Source organism: Furipterus horrens, unplaced genomic scaffold (genome assembly GCF_987537825.1).
Source record: "Furipterus horrens unplaced genomic scaffold, mFurHor1.1.pri manual_scaffold_8, whole genome shotgun sequence".
Taxonomy (NCBI): Eukaryota; Metazoa; Chordata; class Mammalia; order Chiroptera; family Furipteridae; genus Furipterus; species Furipterus horrens.
In genome coordinates this window covers 74795602-74818314 of record NW_028327178.1, presented here as the reverse complement: position 1 = coordinate 74818314, position 22713 = coordinate 74795602, and the positions used below count along the sequence as shown (strand labels likewise).

General features: G+C 38.3%; 1 long non-coding RNA gene across 1 annotated transcript; it reads left to right on the top strand.

Moving 5' to 3' along the window:
* The first annotated feature begins 2231 nt into the window (after nucleotides 1-2231).
* On the top strand, nucleotides 2232-22253 carry LOC150003174 (uncharacterized). The gene is made up of 3 exons (XR_016512654.1): nucleotides 2232-2279; nucleotides 13701-13742; nucleotides 22176-22253. It is a non-coding gene; the product is annotated as an uncharacterized LOC150003174 (long non-coding RNA).
* Nucleotides 22254-22713: the final 460 nt, after the last annotated feature.

Genomic DNA, 22713 nt, shown 5'->3' with positions numbered 1-22713 from the left:
TGTAAACGGGGCTGCTATGAACATAGGGGTGCATAAGTTCTCTTGAATTAGGGTTTCAGGATTTTTTGGGTGTAATCCTAGCAGTGGAATCACTGGTTGAAACGGAAGAACACAGCAGGAGGAATCACGATACCAGACATCAAACAATACTACAAAGCCACTGTGATCAAAACAGTCTGGTACTGGTATAAGAACAGACATACAGATCAGTGGAACAGAATTGAAAGCCCAGAAATGAACCCAGGCCTCTATGGTCAACTAATCTTTGATAAAGGAGGAAGGAACATAAAATGGAGTGAGAAGAGCCTCTTTAACAAATGGTGCTGGGAGAACTGGACAGGGACCTGCAAAAAAATGAAACTAGACCACCAACTTACACCACACACGAGAATAAACTCAAGATGGATTAAAGACTTAAATGTAAGCCGTGATACCATAAAAGTCCTAGAGGAAAACATAGGCAGGAAAATTTCAGATATCACACGTAACAATATCTTTATGGATACATCTCCCAAGGCAAGAGAAATAAAGGAAAAAATAAACAAATGGGACTACATCAAACTAAAAAGTTTCTGCTCATCAAAAGAAAACATCAGCAAGATAAAAAGGAAACCAACCATATGGGAAAACATATTTGCCAATGATATCACAGACAGGGGACTGATCTACAAAATATATAAAGAGCTTATACAACTCAACATCAAGAAACCAAACAACCCAATTAAAAAATGGGCAAAGGACCTGAACAAACACTTCTCCGAATAGGACATACAGAAGGTCCATAGACATATGAAAAAATGCTCAACATCATTGGCCATCAGAGAGATGCAAGTAAAAACCACAATGAGATACCACCTTACACCTGTCAGAATGGCCATCATCAACAAATCAACAAACAACAAGTGCTGGCGAGGATGTGGAGAAACGGGAACCCTACTGCACTGTTGGTGGGAATGCAGACTGGTGCAGCCACTATGGAAAACAGTATGGAATTACCTCAAAAAACTAAAAATGGAACTGTCAAAGAAAAATTCTTACATGCAGAAACTCTCTCAAAGAAGAGAAAGGGACTGCACACACATTTTGCTTTTGAAGTGGCATTTAATTATTCCATAATACTTACCATAGTAAAGTTATATTGGCCTCATATAATTCAATTAACTGTATTTTATTTCTGTTGCATTTTTGAATGTGTTAAGCTATGAGTAAGTGACTTCATGCAAATTAAACTGCAAGAAGCTTTTTAGGCTGCATTCAGATATATCAGGTTTGATAAATATGTTCGTTTAACAGGAGTAGGTAAAAGAGGTTTGTTTACTGACATACTTTATTGCCATTCTGCACATCTCTCATGTGGCTGTTTTATAAGGCATGAAGTCTAGGTATCCTGTCAGAATCTCAGAACTTATTTATAGATCATTGCAGTGACTTATTGTCATTTATTAATTCTTATTTGATTTATATAACATTTTCCTACCAAACAGCCCATGGGTTTGTTTACATAAATAGTACACATACATACACACACACTTGAACTTCACACAGTGCTGTCATGTCGTTAGTAGTTGTTGGCAGCCGTCCATCTCGAGAGACGATGGTGTAGCTTCTTAAGAGTCTATCTGCACCGCCGAGAATGGCTGTGCAGTCCGACTCGGGAGTGACACGGTATCTGTCTCCTCCCGTGTTGAATCGACATCTTGCGATGAAGCTACAGAGCCTGGGCAGGGTGATATGGAGGGTCTGCTGTTGCCCATGCAGCAGACACCCCCTCTCTTCGCAGCTGAAGGGTCCAAGGGAAAGACGGAGTCAATACAGCTTGGCTTCAGGTGCGCCGCAGGAGTTGCCGGTGTTGACTACAGCGTCAAACCGCCTTAGGGACTCCGGCTCCGGATTTTCTGTCGGGGTTTACTCCCTTAGCCTTTCCCCTGAAGAGGTATGCCGCAAGGCAGCGGAGGTTTTTTGGAGTCAGAGTTTTCCTTCTCTGATGTGCCCTGACTGGAAGATCGAACCAGCGACACTTAGCTCGCAGGCTGACGCTCAATCCACTGAGCCAAACCATCCAGGGGTTATGTAGTTAGTAGTACAGCACCAAAAATCTGTAGAGGGCCTTCCTATTTGATTTTAGTTCCAAGACCATGTTCTGAAAAGGCAGTTGCCATATTTTCTTTTACTTTGAGTGTTTATTGTTTGCCTCTAGGTGGATCGCATCATCTTCTGTGTCTTCTTAGAAGTCGACTTCAAAATCTACAAAAAGAAAATGAGCGAGTTTTTCCCTGTAGGTGAGTAAAGCAATCTGTTTCCTTTGAAATTGAGGGTTGAAGAAGTGGAGGCATCACTTATATTTCTATTTCATTTAACATCTTAAAGACTGTAACGAATGTGATCCCCATGCACCAGTCACCACAGGCAATTTGTACCATTGTTTTTAAGAAGTCAAGGTGATGACAGGAAATCTAGGCCCTCTATCTCTCTGTCCCACATAGTCATGGTGTTATCTTGGAGATGTCAGTTATCCCTTGAGTATCAGTTCTACACATCAAAAGTGAGAGAGATGTGGCCACATAATTTCTAAGGGCTCTTCCTCTGGCTCTAAATTGCATGATCTGTGATTTCTTCTCCACACATAAAGGTTATCCAGATCTTTTTAAATGTATGTGTATGTGTGTGTGTGTGTGTATACTTTTTATTACCAAAGTAGTACAGATTTGTAGTAAAAAAAAAAAAAAAGTTAATCTAAAAGAAGAAAATACAAATACCTCCTACCCTACAGTCCAGATAAATTAGATTTTGATGTTTATCCTTCAGGTGTTTTAAAATAGAAAAATGCAAGTAACCAGAAATGTAGTCTTATAACTTGTGTGTATCACCACACATTATGAACATTTTTTCTATCATTATAAAATCTTCCATTACATAATTTTAATGGACACAGTGTTTGCCGAAAACCATACCTTTGAATTGTGGCATTATTATTGTAAATTATTCTCTATTTGCTTATAAGTAACATATAGATAAATACTGACACACATTCACATTTTTAGAATACTTCTCTAAAAGTGGAATTGATTTTTCAAAATGCGCACAAAACCAAGATGCTTTTGAAAGTAATTGTCAAATTGGCCATTGTGTTTGCAGCACTATAGGTGGATGCCATGTACTGAATAACTTAAGGGGTCACCATTCACAGAATAAAAAATATGAACACCAATACTTGCATTAAGTGACACAATTGTCTAGTCTTTTTGAGCTGCTATTACAGAATACCATAGACTTGGTGTCTTATAAACTATATAAATTTTATTTATCACAGTTCTGGAGGCTGGAAGTCTGAGATCAGGATGTCAGTATGCTTAGGTTCTGAAGAGGGCCCACTTCTGCATTTCAGACAGTCTTTTTTTCCCCTTGTATCTTTACATGATGGAAAGAAAGAGCCCTCTGGGGTCTCTCTTATAAGGGCCCTAATTCCATTCATGGCAGCTTCACCCTCATGGTCTAACCACCTCCCAAAGGTTCTATTTCCTAATATCATCACATTGTGCATTAAGATCTCAACATAATAATTTGGGAGACCACAAACATACTGTCCATTGCACAGGGTTTACACTACAGTGAGTAGTATATGAGACTTTACCCCCCCTTCATAAAGAGGCACACTCCATGTTATCACTTTTATATATGCAATAAGGTAAATAATGAGTAACAAAGTATACTTTATTACTAATATGGCTTATTCTTTTGTCAGCAACTTATTTATTACATCTCCAAATCTTAATCAAAATTGCTAATATAACCTTTGCACATTTTTATTGACTATTTCATCTTATATTAAAATTACTAATTCTTTCAAATATATGATGACAATAGTTTCCTCATTTGTCATTTGTCTTTATGATATTATTTTGTAACAAAAACAATGAGGAAAGGTAAAATAAAAACAAAATAAATATGAAAGAAAATATAAAAAAGAAAGGAAGGAAGGAAAGAAGAACAGAAGGGGAGAGGGAAGGAAGAAAATAAGGAAAGTAAAAGAAGAAACAAAGAAGAAGCCTCTTTTTAAGAGAATGAAGTTAAAAACTGAAAACTCAGAAATGACCTTGATATTAAGCCTCTGTACTTAATCCCATAGGAAATCACTTCATTTCTAAATGGAATTGTTCTGAGTTCTACTCCTTAGAAATTTTTTACCCAACGCAATCTGCTTCCTGATTACCAGGTGTCGTAAGAGGAAAAATGCCCTCCCAGCAAAGGTATCTTAATTTGTGACTAAATTAGATTACAATGGCAAAGGGAAAATAAGATTGCAGGTGAAATTAAGGTTGCTGATTAGCCGACCTTAAGATAGGGATGATATCCTGAATTACCTGGTGGGCCCAATGTAATCACAAGAGTCTTTAAATATTGGAAGGAGGAGGCAGAAGAGAGTCAGAGCAGACATGACTATGGAAGAATATTCAGAGATGCAACCTTACGGGTTTTAAAGATGGAAAATGGGGGATACAACCTAAGGAATGTGGGTGGTTTCTAGTAGCTGGAAAGGCAAGAAAACAGATTCTCTCCTAGAACCTTCAAAAGGAGCACAGCCCTGCCAACTTCTTGATTTTATCCCAGTTTGACCCATGTCAGACTTCTGACCTACAGATCTGTAAGATAGAAAATATGTGTTGTTTTAAGCCACTAACTGTGTAGAAATTTGTTACAGCAGCACCAATAAACTAATGAAACAATTGTTCTTAAATAAGTATAAGAAATGCAAGATAAACTGCTTACTTACCCAGTTTGAATTGTATTTTTTTCAAATGACACTCGATGTATAAAAAAAAAAACTACAAAGCGAATGAATTCAGTTTTTGGTTTTTTTATTGTGAATATTTACAGGAACTTGGCATATTTGTGCATATTTGCACACCTTTAATGTGTGGATCACATTGATGTTTAGAAATATACAAGTCGTGTTCTCTGTAACCACGGCATAAATGAGTGGACTGCTTAGGAAATGGGTGAGAATCATTTCCACTTGATAGGCTTCAAAAGCTACAAACACATTTTGCCTCCAATGAAAATCCAGTGAAGTGTGGCTGTAACCAAGCAACCTGAGTACAAGAACAAGCAGCAGGTATAGACAGAAAGCAATCTGTCCCTTCAAAAGCCGGGACTGTGCAGTGTGTGTAGCAAATGCTGATAAACAGCGGAACAAATTAAGACCTGGGGACAGGAGCATTGACTACACAGTTTGATCTAGTTAGGAAGTTCTGATAAAACAAAGACTAGACAAAATGCTGTTGAAGAAGGGAGGATGCCCTAGGCATCTAAACAGAGACCCCTGCTGGGTGCTTTTAAAAGACTCTTCAAACATTCTGAGTAGACTGGTTTCTGTTTTGTAGTTGAAAACACTGGGACAAATGCAAGGGAAAATAATTAATTTTGAGAACTACGATATGAATTAAGTAATTCCTAATAAGACGCAGAAGTAAGAATAAAAATAAAAATAAATAATAGAGTAAATGAAAATCCTCCGACCTATATTGCATTTTACATTTGGGTCTAACTTCTACTCTTGGCCACATGTCTTTGAAGTGTTATGTCCTTTATTTGCTATTCCCTCCAAAATCCACGGCAACCCTGTGATTATCTCTACCTTGCTACCATACTGTCCTTCTTGAGGTTATCAGGACCTCTCTGATGGGTAGAGCATGGTTATTGAAACCAGTGCATATCTAATTAGATGAGTCACATGACCGTTTGTGGCCTTTAACTTACTTGAATGGACTTAAATTTGACAAGGAAATCATATGACCTATTTCAAGTGCCCATCCTTTTAGTTTCTTGGAAGTGAGAAACTACCTTATTAGGCCACTGTTGACCACTCTCCTTCACTTCTCTTCCTGCCATTCCTCTCTGGTATATTCACCTGTGCAGAGGTTATCGCCAGTTGGAGTCCCTCAGGTGTTCCAACTCAACACATCTAAAACTGAATTCAAAATCTCCTGCACCCCATACTGCTCCTGAATCCCATATCTTAATAATGGGTATCATCATGTGCCCAACTGGCCAAGCCAAAAGCAGCAGAACCATGTGGTTTTCTAAGCAGAGCCTTTTATTGATTCATTTATTTATATATTAATGAGATTTGAGTGTTTCTTTGGACCAAAAACCAGTTAGGATAGGGGGAGTGTGTAGCTTTGGGTTTTTAAAAAATTTCTCCTAGCCCTATCAACCACTTTGCACAAAATGAATCTAGCGAATATGAGATTCAGTGGATCCAAGTTTTCAACCCAATGGCACTCCTGCTCTGTGAGGTTTTCCTTTTATCAGTCATCCTTTGCTTGGAATTTATGCTTTGTCAAGTTTCACAAGAAGCCATGAGGCAACCAACATCTTCCTGGCATCATAGAAATCCTAAAAAACTTGGAGCACTTGATTTTTGTGAATATTTTCTTTCTCCGTAAATGCAAATTGCTCCTAGAAATCCTAGATAATGATTATTTAAAGGGGAAAAAAAGACTACAGAAGAAGCCTGTGGTATGAATTTAAACCTTAGGAAAAAATTTTGGAGCACATGAAATAAAATCACTATAATTGTTTTTGCTTGGCAGGCCTGCCCATATGTGTGGATGTCCCTGAAATTTTGACAAGAAAATTGTATTATCTATTTCAGGTACCCATCCTTTTGTTTTCTTAAAAGTGGAGGGGCTGCCTTAATAGCCAATGAGAGTAACTTTCTCTCCTTCATGACACACTTCTTTTTCCCTACAACCTATAGGTCGCTTTGAAGCTGCTCTCTATCCATATACATGTCCCTTAGCCAATCTAAGAGTCCTGGGTATGGCCTGTGATAACCATGCCATCCAGTGCATGATAGCTAGGTGATTTTCTAACAGTAGAAAAATGTAACAGTGGGAAATTGTAACCCACCCCACCATTCTTTTGACATTGTTTCTGTAAGTGCCGACTCTGACTAATACGTAGCATGTAGATAAACAGTATGTTTGTATAAGAATTCCTAGCAACTAACTTCAAAATATACAGACCCATCCTTCAAGCATCCTAGTTCTGGGAGCTTTGCTGACCTTCAATCATGTGGCCAGGATGACATGAAGCCAGGATGACATGAAGCCAGGATGATGTACACCAGACCATCATTTGCCTTATCAGAATGGACTGTGCTCCTCTGCACATAGAGAACTTTGCAAACCCCTCCCTTTATCACTTTGTTATGTGCCCTTCTCCCTCCTTACAAAAACAAAAACAAAACAAACAAACAAACAAAAAAACCAACCTCTGCCTCCACTGAGATGGGGAGATTATCTTTGTGATGTGAGTCCCCCATCTTCCAGATGGCCAGCATCTGCAAATAAACCATTTTCCTTTACATCAGCATCTGCATCTTGAATATTGGCTTTCATAGCAGCAGGCAGTTGGACCTGCATTTTGGTTATAATTTCAAGTCCAGAAGAAAACACATACTATTTTATGAAGAGAATACTATTCTTCAATCCCAGGAACTGCATGATGTAGGCACTCCTGTATCAGCATTAATGTTAGTTAGACATCACAGTTTGGATATGCAAAAAGCAGAACAGCTACTGTTTCTGTAAGATTCTCCTCCAGCATACACAAATATCAGTATATTTTTAGACCAGAAATTCTCAAGCTTACATTAGGTGAAGGAGTAAGACAAATCCCAAGTCATGGCAAAAATCCATGGTATATTTTGTTTTACAAAGAAGGGTAGGACTGTTTGTTGTTGAGGAATGAAATACTTCTCCAAAGATGGGTATCTTAAAGACAACAAACTTTCATATTAACACTGTATCAAAAAAAAAAAAAAAGGTGAAGTAGATATTATAGCCTTCAAAACATGTTAGATACTTCCTTATGAAGGGGTTTCCGAAGTGTATAAAGCTAACTGTTACTGAAAACTGGTCATTCATGGGAAACTAGTTGGTTTTCACACTCATTTTTTATTAAAATAAGAACTTCAGTTGTATTTGTACTTCCTGAGCAGAACTCAACAGAGTAATCTGACAGAGAGTGATGTTGTAAACAAGAGCATCTATTATGAAATTAACAACAGAGGCCCCTTGAGATGAAATGGAGCTGTAGCTTCTGGCCAGTCTCTGCCTAGGGATGGAAGGGGATTTTCTGGAATTGGATTTCTCGACACACAGAACTCTGTCATCGGATGGATTGCTCTCTATGTTCAAATGGTATCTTTATCACTTTGACTAACAACCTTTTATTTCATTTCCATTCTCCAACACAGAAGCATGATGCTGGGAGAACTGCTGAAAAGGGCAGTGGCTCCATCAGTCTTCTAACTGCTCCAAATTTTGAATGGTGTGATTTCCTGTATCCATAGGCCATCTTCTTTTATATATTGTCTCTTTGGTTTCTGGTTGTGTTAGAAAAAAATGCTTGTTTCATAAATATGGCTCAAGTGAACATGTTATATAAAATAATGTTGAAGTGAAATGCATTTCATTAATAAGTAGCAGCACATTCAGTGCTTTGCAGTCCAAAAATACTCTGTGCTTGATTTTTTTATACAAATAACATCAAAATATTAAGGCATGTGTTTTTTAGATTTTTAGTAAATTTCTCTCATAAAAAAAATGTTATTGCTCAAAAGATAGTGTGCCATTCCTCTGTTTAAAGTTGTTTAATTTTCAGAATTAAGTTTAAGTGCTTCAACCTAATCAGGATTCTATAGAGAAACAGGACCACTAATATATATATATATATATATATATATATAGCTACAGCTCTTGCCCGCCTGCAGACCCGTGCTTCCCGCGTCTACCCAGAGTCCCAGTGTGGCTTCAGAGCTGGCCGATCAACAGTGGACATGATCTTCTCCCTACGCCAGCTGCAGGAGAAGTGTCACGAGCAGCATAAACCACTCTACCTCGCCTTTATCGACCTTACGAAGGCGTTTGATCTGGTCAGTCGAAGCGGTCTCTTCAGCTTGCTACGGAAGATTGGCTGTCCACCACATCTGCTTGCTGTGGTCATGTCCTTTCACGACAACATGCACAGCACGGTGTCCTACAACGGCGCAACCTCTGAGGCCTTCCCAGTCAGCAGCGGAGTAAAGCAGGGCTGCGTCCTCGCGCCTACGCTGTTCGGAATCTTCTTCTCCATGCTCCTCCAATACGCCTTTAAGGACTGCAGCGAGGGTGTCTTCATTCACACCAGATCCGATGGCAAGCTCTACAACCTGGCCCGTCTATGAGCCAAGACCAAAGTCAAAGAGGTGCTCATCCATGAGATGCTCTTCGCCGACGACGCAGCTTTGACATCACACTCCGAAGAGGGACTCCAGCAGCTAGTCACTTGCCTTTCCCACGCATGCAAGGAGTTCGGACTAGCCATCAGCCTGACGAAGACGAATGTTATGGCTCAAGGCACGGGGACTCCCCCATGCATCACCATCGACGGGTACACCCTGGAGGTTGTCAACGACTTCACTTACCTCGGGTCCACCATCTCAAGCTCTCTGTCAGTCGACTTGGAGGTCAACCGGAGAATCGCCAGGGCAGCCACAGTTATGGCCAGACTGAACCGGCGAGCGTGGAACAATTCCAGCCTCACTGAGAAAACCAGACTGCGCATCTACCAAGCCTGCGTACTCAGCACTCTCCTCTATGGCAGCGAGACGTGGACCACCTACGCAAGGCACGAAAGGAAACTCAACAGCTTCCACATGAGGTGCCTGCGACGCGTCCTGCATGTCGCCTGGCAGGATAAGGTCCCCAACACCGAGGTGCTGAAGCGAGCCAATATAAGCAGTTTGCATGCAGTTCTTAGCGAGAGATGCCTCAGGTGGCTCGGCCATGTCAAAAGAATGGATGCAGGCCGTATCCCCAAAGACCTCCTCTACGGCGAGCTAGCAGAAGGCAAGAGGATGACAGGGTGCCCAAAACTGCGGTTCAAAGACATCTGCAAAAAGGACATGACACAATGCTCCATCAATCTCAACACATGGGAAGTTCAAGCAGACGACCGCCTAGCCTGGAGGCTCGCGGTCAGGCAAGGTACGTCACGTGCAGAGGCTGCGCGCAACGAGGAGGCGGTCCAGAAAAGATCAAGGCGGAAGCAGCGTCAACAGCAGCAACAACGGCCATCTGCCTTCACCTGTACCAAGTGCGGCAGGGATTGTCACTCCCGAGTCGGACTGCACAGCCATTCTCGGCGGTGCAGATAGACTCTCAAGAAGCTACGCCATCGTCTCTCGAGACGGACGGCTGCCGATGGATATATATATATATATATATATATATATATATATATATATATATATATATATATAAAGAATTGGTTTATACAATTATGAAGGCTGACAAGTTCCAGAGTCTCTATTTGGCAATTCATAGATCCAGGAGATGTGATGGCATAGCTCTAGTAGGCATCTGAATACCTAAGAACCAGAAGATCCAATTATATATTTTCAATCCAAATGCCTGCAGGCTTGAGACCCAGGAAGAATTGATGTTTCAGTTTGAGTCAAAGGCAGAAAAAATCTGATGCCCAGCACAGGGAAGTTTCCTCTTACTGGTGGGAGGGCCAGCCTTAAATTGATTGGATGAGGCCCATCCACATTAGGGAGGGCAATCTGCTTTACTCAGTCTACTGATTAAACGTTACTTTCAAACAGAAACATTCTCACAGACACACCCAAAAGAATGTTTGGCAAATATCTGTTTCCCAATAGAATCTTGGTTTACCTGCTCCAGAGAATTTGTTACTTCCTCTTCTGATAGTTGTTTTACTTTTCTATATCACCTGCTTCTTTGTGAACTCTTTGAAGAAAGGAATTGTCAATCTGTTTCTTCAGGACCTCGCATAGTTCTGGCACATGGTGCTGGTCAGTAAATGGTTTTTAAGTAGTAAAAGTAGTAAATACTGACATCCTAACAGTGACAGCCAGTATTTATTGGATGCTCATTTTGTGTAAGCATTGTACATGTATTACCAACTCTAGAAAATTAGAACGTGCTTTTAGTACCCCTATTTTCCAGATGAGAAAGCTAAGGTATAGGTTTGAGTAGTTTACCCAAGATTACACAGTTATATAAAATTGGACCTGCAAGTAAACCCAAACAGTCTAAGTTCAGATCCTTGCTATACTCTTCACAAGTATATGAATAAATGAGGGAATGAGTAGAATGAATGAATGAATGGAAACACCAAGTCTGACCTACAATCCATAGGGGTTGTTCTGGGGATGATGCTATTATTACAGTCTGTGAAGTTCAAAGATCTGCTCTGTTGCATTTTCTAACCCATCCCAATAGCCCATTAGAAGCATCTATCCTTTCTCTGACACCTTTTGTAATGGCACTGACAACCCTCTACTATGTGTTCAAATTTATCTTCATCTTCATATCCTAGTTTCCTTACTAATAATAGATTTCTAGACAATTGCTTAAGAGTGATTCACCTTGGTGTTTTCTACTCCTGAAACACAAATGCTTGCACACAGAGGGCTACCTGTGAGTGTTTGCCAGATGGACTGATTGATATATGGTTGGCAAATAAAGAGATTTTGAACTCTTTCTTTATCTTTTCCTAGAAATGCTAGAGACTCTTTTTCACCCTCTCTGAGATGCTAGAGAGCCTCTCATCATAGATATTTTTAATGATTCTTGAAGTACAATTCTGTTTAAATATATTAAGTTCAGGGAAGAACCTATGAAGAGCTTACTTTGCAACACTTTGATAATCATTTAGTTAGAAAATTTCATTTCTAAGAAATAGGTATCCTTTCTCCCAAAATTGCATTCATAGGAAGACTGAAAGAAAGAAATTATATAGAAAATCAATAATGTTTCTAACATATTGAATGGAAGAAAAATTATTTCTTTAAAAGCTAATGATGGCCATCAATAATTACCTTTCTAAAACCTCAACTTAAATACATTTTCCTTTTCTACTAATATACCTCTAATATTTATTTATAATTAAACTCAAAAGAGTGCCATATTGAATAAATTTGGCTAAAAAATGACTATGCTATAAAACACATCCAGGAGGAATTTGCAAATCTTTACTGAGTCCTCACTGTTTTCAAATGATGACATAGATACATGGTGTCCTACTATGCAGGAGTGACATAGGAAATAACAGAAATTTAATTCAGTGGAAGCTTCTTTATTGATTCTAGTACATAAAATGCATTACATTAGGTACCAGGGAATACAAAGGAACATAAGACATGGTCTTTATCTTTGCAGAATTTATGATCTAGAGGTGAAGATAAGGAAGACAGATATGTTAACAAGTAACTGTAGAATTTGATGGCAATAATAGCTAATATTTAGCCTTTAATGTCTCAGTAGCTGTCCTAGTGCTTTATGTGATATTATCTCATTGAATCTTACAGCTCCATAAAGGAGGCAGTATTATTATGGTTTATGAACCTGAAACTCAGTAAAATTAGGCAACTTCTCTAAAATCATGTGCCTAGTGAATGGGTGGGTGAAGGAGCCAGTATGCAGACTTAAATCCAAAGGTCCTTGAAGTTTATACACTGAGGGCAGTTAAAATAAGATATGTCAAAGAGAACACGATTTATTCAAACGGGTTGAGCAGATGTTGTGCCATCTCAGCTTGGCCTTGAAAATGAATGTGAATAGATGGAGCAGGGCCTTGCTTCCAAGACTGAGGCAGATAAAGGAAGCTAAAGAAGCCCTTGAGAAAATAGAGAAGACTCAAGCATTTTCTTGCATGTGGGTGGCAGCATGAGTGGAACAGAGGTGGTGAAATTGAGAAAAGTGGTTGGGACCAGATATCTTGACCTTGAGTGTTACCCCAAAGGGCCTAAACTTTTCTCATCAGACAGAGAGGAGCTAATGATAGGTTGTGAATCAGATCAGAGCTGTATTTTAAAATTGATTTGGAAGCTAAAGGCAAAAGGAATTTGAGTCAGAAGTTGGGAGAAGAGAGGACTGGTTTGGAGACCATAGGTAGGGCAAAAGGCACTGATAGTCTGAATTTGGACTGCAGCATGTGAGTGAAGATGAGAAAACATGAAAACAGACAGGATTTGGCACTGGATATGAGGAATATTTAAGAATAAGAGATGACAACACAAAAGTTCAAAGTAGCAAACAGGTCACCAGTGTACAGAGGAAACACATGTCCTTATCTATCCAGTTAAAGGGGGCTGAACTGGGAGAGGAGAGGAGAGGAGTTAAATGGGAGTGGTACAACTTGTGGCCCATGTAAAAGCACATTGTTAAAGGCTGGGATTTGCAAACTGGTACTTCTTATTATGCAGTGTAGAGATTGGTCACTGTGTTCATCACAACCAAATGGTGATGCCCACATTTCTCAGATACTTAAGGTGAGAATGCCTATATTTTTAAAATGCAGGAAATATGGCATTTAACATCTCTGGTTTTTATTTTTTAAGAATTTAAATAAATTAGTGGCCACACATAATTTTTATAACAAAACAAATTATTGCATATATAGTTTGTTATAGATATATAATATTTTTAAAGAAATATAAGCCCTTAGTGTTATATTGTGCTCTAATGTGTATACTTTCTTCTTAATTTAGCATGATAATATCACAGTAAAAATGCATGATTTATCATTCTCATTTCCACTAAGATTTTTTCTTTTTTTTAATTAGTTAAATTGAAGAATTCTAGCTTTCATATGAATTGTTCTTTGCTTTCTTCTGTTTTTAATAGGTGATAATGAAGAAAAAGATGTTGACATGAAAGAAGATTCAGGTATTAATTTATGATTTTATTCTTACTCTAAGGACAAGATCATTCTGTTGATTATGCACACTTCACTTTTTAAAGAAAAGACAAAATAAGGTTAATAAAGTAGAAGTGTGTATTCAAGATCATAAGATAAAGTAGTTTTGCTAACTCTTACGCTAATACATTTACTATGTTTAAGTATAAAACATGACTTTGAGCTTCCTGACAGGTAAAAATGATACATGATGTTGTAGTTAATATAATTGTGTAACAAATCACCCCCAAAGCTTAGTGGCTAAAGCACTTACTTACTGTGTTCATAGATTCTATGGGTCAAGAATTCAGACAGAATATAGTAAGAGTGACTTGAAAAACCTGCTTCACAAGACCTGAGGTCTCAGCAGGAAAACTTAACATCTTGGGGCTGAAATCATCTGAAGATACCCTCACTCACATGTCTGGTTGGCAATTGATATTGGCAATCAGCTGAAACCTTAGCTGGATAGTTTTCTGAAACACCTAAGCATGGCTTTATGTGGTCTGGGCTTTCTCACAACATAGCTGCCAGGTTCCAAAGTGGTTTCTCAAAGGAGAGTGAGCAAGCCAGAGGGAGCTTAGCACTTTATAGGACTCAGCCTCAGGGGTGCCATAGCACCACTTCTACTGAACATTTTTCTTTGTAACTGTCAGTCAAGTCCACTCAGGCTCACAGGAAGAGAAAATAGACTCTGAGGTTCAGCAAAACCTGTAGGACCTGAAATATTACTGGGGCCATTTTTGGAAAATATGCTTTGTACATATGATATGCTCTCATCAGAAGTTAAGATGCCTGCCAAATGCTAGAGAAAGATTAGTGTTTCATGAGAGAAATTTAGTGGCTAAAAACATAGGTTCTGGACTGAGATAGCCACTCAAACTGTGCCTGATAATGAATGCATGAATCAATGGGCCTGAATTCAATTCTAGTTCCATCACGTTTTGACTTTGGGCAAGAGTCTTTTTCTCATAACCTCAGTTTACATCTCTGGGGGCAATAACTCACCATACAGTGTTGTTTGGGGATTAAATTATAACAAACCTGAAATGTTTCTTGGACCATAAAAAACACTTCTTAAAGTATTGCTTTTTTTCTCTGCCATTCTAACAGATATTGGAAAGGTATAGGGCTTAATTCTGTTGTATAAGTTCCCCATTTAGATGACTACACTACTCTAGGTATGAAATAGGGACAGGTTTCAAAATTAAAATAGGTATCTTAGAGGTCTTAATTTTGTTTAACCTCCTGTTTAATTCCAGAACTCCCTACAAATCAATGACAACCTTAGTCTGAGCAGCTCCATTAATAGGGAACACTTTAAATTCCAAGGCAACTGATTTCATTAAGTAAAGTTTGGTTAAAATTGTTCTTCTCCTTGTTAAATAAAATTTCTCTCCCTCTTCTGACCTCTCATTACCTTCATGGAGAAATAATACCAGTTCCTTTCTTTATAACAGTTCTTTGGAACAATGATCATAGCTTCTATCTGCTCTTCTTCAGCCTGAACATGTCTGATTCCTAAAGTTCCCTTGGTCTCCCAAGGGCAATGGATCAGAGGGCATGAGAAGCAGAGGGGGAATCAAAAGAAAGAATCAAGGAGGTGTAAGTGGGATGGTAGCAATAGCTGTAAGTTTCCTACCTGTATCCCTGTCAACTGGCTGTCACCTTAAAACACCAACAGCTTTCTAAGGAAAGTTCTTGTGACTCTCAGCTGATGTTTTCCTCGGGTCATGAAATCAAACTTAAAATATCTGATAATTTATTTGGAGCAGCCTTCAACCAAGAATGGACCTGAGCTGATCAGTACCCCTGCAGGGACACATCAGAGGCATGTTCTACTACCTCCCCGTACAGTAGACATATAATGTGAGCCTCAAATGTGAGCCTCATGTATAATTTCAGATTTCCTAGTAGTCACATTGAAAACTAAGAAAAACAACTGGATTTAATTTATTAATAATAATATTTAATAAAATATATGTTATATAATATATGTAATACATTATCATCTCAACATATAAACAATATAAAATTATTAGTCATATATTTTATTTTTCTTCATTCTATGTTTTTGAAATTTCTTTGCATTTTACATTTACTTCTCGATTGAGACTAGCCACATTTCAAGTACTCATGGGCAGTACGTGGTACTGGGAAGCAAGATTCTATAGCATTTCCCAGAGATCCCCAAGAGATCTGAGCCCTGATTTTCTACTGCGGAACTTGCTCATTAGCACACCCACTATTGGCTGCCTTCCTGCCTTCCCTTTTCTGTCTCACTTCCCTACTCCCTTCTGGTGTTTCCTGGGATAATCTCTCAAATGAGTACGAGCATTCAAACCTTTGTCTCAGTGTCTAGTTATGAGACTATCCAAGCTAAGACAGGACTCTGATCACCTTTTGTAAAACTTAAAGCCCAAGATAAAATTTCAATTAAATTGTCAATTCTTATAGAATGTTTCATTATTTAAAATAACTATATGTTGAATAAAGACTAAGTGGTCACCTTGTCTTGGATTATATTCCATGAATTTAATGCTAATGTTTGCTCTTCTCATTTAGCCTGCTCACATAAAGTATCCTTGGAAAATCCTTCAACTGTGGGGAGTGCTGCCCTTTCAGTTTGCCAGCATAAACTTTATCTTGCTAAGGATAATTTGCCTAAGTGCCATAAATACACATTTCTAGGAAAAGGGAGTTGACCTCTTAATGAGATGCAGCTAGCTATCCAAAGTGTTGAGTGATTTTAAGGAACTCATTATTAGTGCTAATATAGAGCCCATGAGGTTGGAGTCAGCATTTGAGGTTTGGGGACCTTAATTGGATTATCATTTCTGATTTTAGTCCCACCAGGTTTCCTGGAGGGTTTGTCTCCAAACAGCTGGTTGCAGCTGTTCAAATCATGCTCAATGGCTCAAGAGTGCTGTCACTCAGTGGCACAAAGATGTAGGCTGAATGGGCTTCAGAAGCGGCTCTCCATTCCCTAATCTGATTGCTGAACTCATGGGGGATTTCTGTGCTGGATGGTTTCATGATGTGCCTGCTGGCCTTGCCAGACATTGGTAAACAAGCTAGTTTCAGTTCAGATCTCATATTTGGGCATGCTGGTCTCCTAGAAGGACCTTAACCAGCCTCCCAAGACCATTAACTGCTGCCTCCCCTTTACCCTGCATGACCTCTTCTCATACAAGTATAATAGAAATTCTGGAGGGATCTCTAAGAATGGAATTTCCTAAGTGGAAGGGCTATGTGGGTGAATCAACCAGCCAACAAATTCTAGTGAATGATAGTGAATAATAATTTGAATATTTAAAAACAGTGAGGTGCTGGTAAACTGACTTCTCTGGGTGGAAGAATGCCCACTGTGAAGAATTTGCAAAATTTTCTGGTGTGAACACACCTACTATGGTTATTGCTCAATCTATCAAGCAGGAGGTCAACAAATTTCAGATTTGAGGAGAGATGGGTCCAATTAGTTGGTGCAAGCTGGCTCAGGTCAGCCCCAGCATACTTCTGCTGAGTCATATTTTAATTGAGCATGTATCTTGAACTCATTTAAGATATGGAACAACTCTTGTAGGTAGAGACTGTTACTATTGAAGTTTAAGAGCATTAGCTCCTTGCTTAAATATCAGTGCCAGAATCTATGTGTATCTGATCTCAGAACTCACAGTCTTAACTTTGTGCTCTTGTCTTCAGACTCTAATAGTAAGAAGAGGCAGAAATATCTCAGATGCTGTCAAACTAGGTCATCCTCAAGATGAGACTCTGCCCCTGTGAAAGGTGGTAGAAACAGATTGGCTTAAATGCCTACAATTTTTTTTTAAGTCCTTTAATGTTTCTTTAATCCTAGCATAGTAAATGTTTTCCTATGTCCTCCCATTTGCAAGACTATGTACTGTTGAAATGGACCCCAAACTGAACCAGGAGGGATAGAAAATCGGCAGCCACCTATTCCATTTCAGTCACAGGAGAGCAAGGAGCAGAGCTGAGTCTCTCAGCTGGCAAAGCCACGTGGGCTCATGGCAAAAATCCAGGTTTCTGCCCTCTACCAGAAACAGAAGCCAAGTATGTAATGTGATACATACACTGTCAAGGAGAAGTATCAAGTGCTTTTTAGAAATGTTTCTTTAGCTTCCCAGGCCAAGAGGGAGAGTTGTTTCTGCTGAGCCACAAGTAGAAACCTGAGCATAGTGGCTGTATGTATCTGTGATTTTTATTTGAGTGACTCCATGGGTGTTATGAACTGATACTATACTTCTGTCATAGAAGACTGTTCATAGTTAACAGGTATCCGTACCCACAGAGCACCCAAGGAGTGTCCCACAACTTTTTTCAAAATTGAAGTAGTAGTACTTTTGGGGTACTTAAAATCTCAAAAGTGGGCAAATAGATGTCTTTTTAAATCACACTTGCTCTCTAAGAATTCCCATTCAGGTGGAAAATCAAGATTTAAGACTTTAATTCTCAAACATGCACTTTCATGAAGCACTGCTTTGGAGTTGAATTCCCAGCATTGAAAATATTCCTCTTGGTGCATACATTTCAGGGTCAAGGAAGGGTTAGTCCACTCCCAGGGAGATTTCAGTGCTGCTTTGCCCATTTTACAAATCCCCTTGAGCTCAGCATCAGTGAGCTCTTTCAAGCACCTTGATTCTTGTTTTGCTGAACCCATTCTGAAGGGACATTGTCAGTTTCACACCTAGTGACAGAAGTTGTAGTCACTAATGTAGTCATTAGCAACATATTTTACCCTGACTGTGTAATGGCCTTAGATGTGACTGACTTGCAACCACAAAAAAACCTAACCTGGTGCCCGAAAACCTTTGTAGTCTATAATGCCAATGTTTTAATGGCACATCTAGCAAGTGCATTTTTATCTTATTTATCTTTTAATAAATTGGAAAAGAAAATTTTAGAAGCCTGGCATAAGATGACAGCTGCTAAGAAATTGAGAATTAGGCAAAGGTACCATTGTATCTTGGCCTTAGGTGAAGGGAAAAAAAAAACAGAATTGGAAATGAAATTCTCAAGGCACTGCTAGGCACCAGGAACACAAGAAACTTGTATAAATGACTCATGGACACTGACAACAGGGAGGGATATGATTGCGGGAGAGGGCGTGGGTTGGGTGGGGGGGAGCAATGGGGGAAAAATGGGACAACTGTAATTGAAAAACCAAAAAATAAAAGGAAAAAAAAAGAAATATTAGAAAAAATAAATGCTCTTTTCTAATAGGACTTACTTTCTTGGGTGTGGGGTGGAGGAGGAAGACACACAATAAAGAAATAAACAAGGGGACAAGATGATTTCAGATATACCATTTCATGTATTTAGGAGAGATTTTCTTTGCAGAGATTCTTCACATTCCATGGTCAGGGAAGGCCTTTCTTGGGAGCTGAATTTGATCAGAGATTACAAAGAAGGCAGACATATTAGGCTGGCTTAAAAGTTTCTTTGTGTTTTTCTGTAAGATTGCTCTCATAACTCTTAATTGTCTTTAACTTCATTCTAAACAATTTTGTTAGATTGTATTGTGACAGCTGTCATATCAGCAAGCATTTAAAAAACTTATCAAAATTGGTGAATTTTTGTGTAGCCATTTTTAAAATTGTTTTTCAATTATAGTTGTCCCACTTTTTCCTCCATTGCTTCCCCCCACCCTACCCACAGTCAATCCACACCCCATTGACGATGTCCATGAGTCATTTATACTAGTTCCTTGACTAAACCCTTTCCCTTCTTACACCCTTCTCTCCTTCCCCCTTGTCACTGTTAGTCTGCTCCTTGTTTACATGCCTCTGGTTCAATTTTGGTTTATTTGTTTGTGTTGTTCATTAGTTTCCTGTATCAGGTGATATTATATGGTATTTGTATTTTGTTGCCTGACTTATTTCACTAAGCATAATTCTCTCCAGTTCCATCCATGTTGCTGCAAATGCTAGAGGTTTCTTCTTTCTTTCTGCTGCATAGTATTTCATTGTGTAAATGTACCACAGTTTTTTGATCCACTCATCTACAGATGGACACTTAGGCTATTTCTAGCAGTTGGCTATTGTAAATAGCACTGCTATGAACATAGGGGTGCATAAGTTCTTTTGAATTGGGGTTTCAGGATTCCTTGGGTATAATCCTAGCAGGGAAATTGTTGGATCAAATGGCAGTTCCATTTTTAGTTTTTTGAGGTAATTCCACACTGTTTTCCATAGTGGCTGCACCAGTCTGCATTCTCACCAAAAGAGAACTAGGGTTCCCTTTTCTCCACATCCTCGCCAGCACTTGTTGTATGTTGATTTGTTGATGATGGCCATTCTGACTGGTGTGAGGTGGTATCTCATTGTGGTTTTTATTTGCATCTCTCTGATGGCTAGTGATGTTGAGCATTCTTTCATATGGCTATGGACCCTCTGTATGTCCTCTTTGGAAAAGTATTTCTTCAGGTTCTTTGCCCATTTTTTAACTGGGTTGCCTGTCTTCTTGGTGTTGAGTCATATAAGTTCTTTATATATTTTGGAGATCAATCCCTTGTCTGAGGTATCATTGGCAAATAGGTTTTCCCATACGGTTGGTTTCATTTTCATCTTGCTGATGTTTTCTTTTGCTGAGCAGAAACTCTTTAGTTTGATATAGTCCCATTTGTTTATTCTTTCCTTTATTTTCCTTGCCTTAGGAGATATATTGGTGAAAATATTGCTATGTGGAATATCTGAAATTCTCCTGCCTATGTTTTCCTCTAGGACTTTTATGGTGTCATGGCTTACATTTAAGTCTTTTATCCATCTTGAATTTATTCTGGTGTATGGTATAAGTTGGTGGTCTAGTTTTGCTTTTTTGCATGTCCCTGTTCACTTCTCCCAACACCATTTGTTGAAAAGGCTCTTTTTACTCCATTTTATGTTTCTTCCCCTTTGTCAAATATTAGTTAACCATATAGGCCGGGGTTTATTTCTCGGCTCTCTATTCTGTTCCACTGATCTATATGTCTGTTCTTATGCCAGTACCAAACTGTTTTGATAACAGTGGCCTTATAGTATAGTTTGATATCAGGTATTCTGATTCCTCTTGTGTTCTTCTGCCTCAAGAGTCATTTTAATATTGTAGATGGAATAAATTATGCAACATTTTTGGCATATTATGCTTTATTTCAAGAAAGATAAAAAATACAACTGAAACACACATGAAAAAAGATTTGTTCAGTGTTTAAGAAAGGTGCTATGACTGATAAAATGTATCAAAAGTGGTTTGCAAAGTTTCATGCTGAAGATTTCTCTCTGGATGATGCTCCGGATTGGGCAGACTAGTTGAAGTAGATAGTGATCAAATCAAGATATTGACTATGAACAATCAGTGTTACCCCATGCAGGAGATAACCTACATACTCAAAATATTGAAATCAATAAAATTATTGGTGAAAATAAAAAATGTGTTTTTCATTTTACAGAAAGAAAACATAGAGACTTTTTGGCAAATCCAATATTAATGTGTGTGCATGTGTGTGTGTAGGAGGGAGTAGAGAAGAGCAGAAGGTGCAAAGGTCCTGAGGTAGGAACCAGCCTAGTAGTGAATGAAGAACACAAAGGGAGCCAATAAATCTGAAGCCAAAGAACAAGAGGGTTATGAAGCTAGCGCACTAAGTGAAGCTCAAATTACATGTTGTTCTGGATCATAAAATTGTATTTTAAGATCAATGGTTTAGATCTTATTTTAAGAGCAATGGTTTTTTAAAAGATGAGCAACATAATCTGGTTTATGCTTTAAAGATAACTCTCTGGCTGCTACATGGAGAATAATAGAAGGTTTAGAAAGCTAGAAGTTAGAATTCAGAAGGTTATTGTATTAACCCAGATAAGAGATGCTACTGGTTTAGACTGGGATGATGATTGCATAAGATGAGCCCAGTGGATGAATTTTGGATATATTCTGTAGCAGAGCTGATGGGAGTTACAATAAAACTTATGGTTGCTTTACTGAAAAATTAAATGAAGAGAAATATTATGGATATCTGTGCCTTGTGATATGCTATACTATGGAGAGAAGAGGTTTCCAGGCATGTATTTTTTTTAGAATTAAATTGCACACTGACAACTGTCAATAAGTTAAAGTTCTGAAGAAATAAATAATTCGAGGTTGCTTTATGAAGAAATTTTAATTTTTAAAAAAGCACTTAATACTTCACATTTGTGTAAATCATTAATGTTGTCAACAACAAAAATTATATTTAAGCTTGAACTTTAAGTTTGTCTATTTTCACAGGAGAATTGACAAAATTTAGCTCCACCACTAACGACAGATAAATCTACAATTAGGCCTCATTGTATGGGCAGGTTTACAAAGAAGAAAAAATCTTTAAACTTTAACATAATATTGAATCCTACTTGTAAATATTTAAATAAATGTGTTTTAAATCTTTGTGCTTCCAGAGGGATTAGAGCCAAAAGGCCTCTCTCCACCCCACAAGAAAAGCAAAGCAAAGAAGCCAGAATGTTTCAAAGATTCTAGTGAGGGTAAGTCATGTTGTACCTCCTTTCTTTAATAAATTACACCAGAAAAAATTTATCTTCAATATGCTCTTATATTCAGATACTTCTAAGTGTTCAAAAATCACAGAAAAAATTATTATTTTTTCTAATATGTTTACTATCCCCTGAATGTGAGAATGAAAAAATCCAATTCAAGTTTAATATCTTAAGATAAAAACCAAATTTTAAAAATTATTTTCTTAGTGTGATGTATTTTCTATTTCTGACAAGTTGTGGGTAGTGTTTTAAAACTATGTGAGATTAAAGGTTGATATCTATACATAATGAGCAGCACCATGACTATTGGCTTGTTAGGATCATTTTTTTCTCATGGACATGTTCTGGGTCCAGAATCAGACTTCAGCAATGAGTGCTAGAATTGCTTCCTGTTTTTAGAGTTTTCTTCTATTTTCTAGAAGCCAATGTATCTTTGCATTTA